This window comes from Salvelinus sp. IW2-2015, linkage group LG8, assembly GCF_002910315.2.
Source record: "Salvelinus sp. IW2-2015 linkage group LG8, ASM291031v2, whole genome shotgun sequence".
Lineage (NCBI taxonomy): Eukaryota > Metazoa > Chordata > Actinopteri > Salmoniformes > Salmonidae > Salvelinus > Salvelinus sp. IW2-2015.
In genome coordinates this window covers 29,936,396-29,938,703 of record NC_036848.1, presented here as the reverse complement: position 1 = coordinate 29,938,703, position 2,308 = coordinate 29,936,396, and positions in this window count along the sequence as shown.

Below are 2,308 nucleotides of genomic sequence, written 5' to 3'. Positions count from 1 at the left end.
AGCAGCAGTACCGAGGGAATCCGTGATGATACTATAATGTTCCTTACCCATCATGAGGGTTGCTACACCCTAGCCTATCAATTAAGTTTAGCAGCACAGACCTGACTAAAGCACAGACTTGACTAAAGCACGGACGTGACTAAAAGCACGGACCCTGACTAAAGCCGGACCAGACTAAAGCACGGACCAGACTAAAGCACGGACGCTGACTAAAGCACGGACTTGACTAAAGCACGGACGGAATAGCATGACTTAAAGCACGGACGACTAAAGGCACGGACCGACTGAAAGCACGGACCTGAAAAAGCACGGACAGACTAAGCACGGACCTGACTAAAGCACAGACTTGACTAAAGCACGGACCCTGACCTAAAGCACGGACCAGGCTAAGCAGCGGACCAGACTAAAGCACAGACCGTGACTAAAGCACAGACGTGACTAAAGGCACAGACAGACTAATCACGGACTGACTTTAAAGCAGCGGACCTGCTAAGGCCGGACCTGGATAAGTCGGCCCTGACTAAAGCACGGACCAGACTAAAGCACGGACCAGACTAAAGCACGGACCAGACTAAAGCACGGACCAGACTAAAGCACGGTCCTGACTACACAATGAACCCTCATCTGGATTTTGTGCTACAGTCAAGTGTTACAGTCTGTAGAGAGGAGAAGCAGCAGAACGCACGTTTAGGAGAGTGCACGTTTAGCATAGTGCACGTTTGGCAGATTAGCAAACCCGAATGAAGCTGAGGTCTACTAGCTACTAGGAATGTCAATAATGGTTGTTTTAGCCAGCTAACCATTTTTCAAAGGAACCTCCCTGAATGTATAGTGTTTTATGTTACTATATTCTATTTTAAAGGTACTGTACAGTAGTCTTTTACTATAGGTAAGACCACGTAAAAAGGATTCCTTCAAGTGATTTAACCTCTGACATCTCTACTAGCTTCCTGTTAGTGTGGTGTCTGATTGTCACACAATAGAGGTAGAAAGGTCCTAAATATGTTTCAAAGGGCTTTGTGTTATGACTTGTAGTCTCTCACCAGTAACTGCCTCACGATTGAACTATGTGATTGGTAAATGGAACCTGACAGATAGTTCCGGAACCCCTTGAATAACTGTTGTCATGTTGCTAGCATACATACTGTAACACTCCCAGCGTCAGACCGTACACCCCATGTTGTCATGGTGCTAGCATACTGTAACACTCCCAGCTTCAGACCGTACACCCCCTGTTGTCCTACTGCTACTGTTCTTTAAAGCCACCTACACAGTTCCCGTTGACACTAACCCCTCATGGGATGAGACTGTGACAGAGAGAGGTTCGCCGGGTACCAAATGCCATGCTATTCCTTATATAGTGCACCATGGGCCCTTCTCAAAAGTAGTGCACTATATAGGGGAATATGGTGCCATTTTGGGACACACGTTGTGACAGACAAGACATCTCCCAGGGAGAGGAATAACATCACGTGGAGATCTGGTAGCAACACGGTGATTGTCACGCCAATAAATGCTCGTAGAAAAAGACTCACTTGTCATTCATACTGCAGCTCGCTGGCACCAATACCATAGCATCGTCATTCCTACTGTAGGCTATGTGATGGCTAAGTGCATCGTTACTGTGTTTCTGAGACGTATTCTGTCACATACTTTTTGACCATGTAGTGTATGTATGTGGACACCTRCTCGTCGAACATGTCAGTCCAAAATCATGGCCGTAAATATAGAGTTGGTCCCCCCACTTTTGCTGCTATAACTGCCTCCACTCTCCACTCTCATCATTTATCCCATCATTTACAGGGACTTTTATCCAGGTCATTTACAGGGACTTTTATCCACGTCATTTACAGGGACTTTTATCCACATCATTTACAGGCGACTTTTATCCAGTCATTTACAGGACTTTTATCCACGTCATTTACAGGGACTTTTATCCAGTCATTTACAGGGACTTTTATCCACATATTTAAAGGGACTTTTATCCACGTCATTTACAGGGACTTTATCCACAGCTGCAGCCTCTTAGAAGGGTTCTTACGGTTCCATGTTAGTTCTGGCTCGGTTCTGCCCTGACTTCTAACCTTTACAAGTTCCACCCTCATTAAAAGTCAGGGGGTCAGTCCCCGCATCACTTTCAGGTGATTGCCGGCCCAGCATGCCCAGGCAGCCGAGCTGTCCATTCTCTCTCTCTCACACACACACACACACACACACACACACACACACACACACACACACACACACACACACACACACACACACACACACACACACACCCACAGCCAAGGGGAGTAACACCTACACG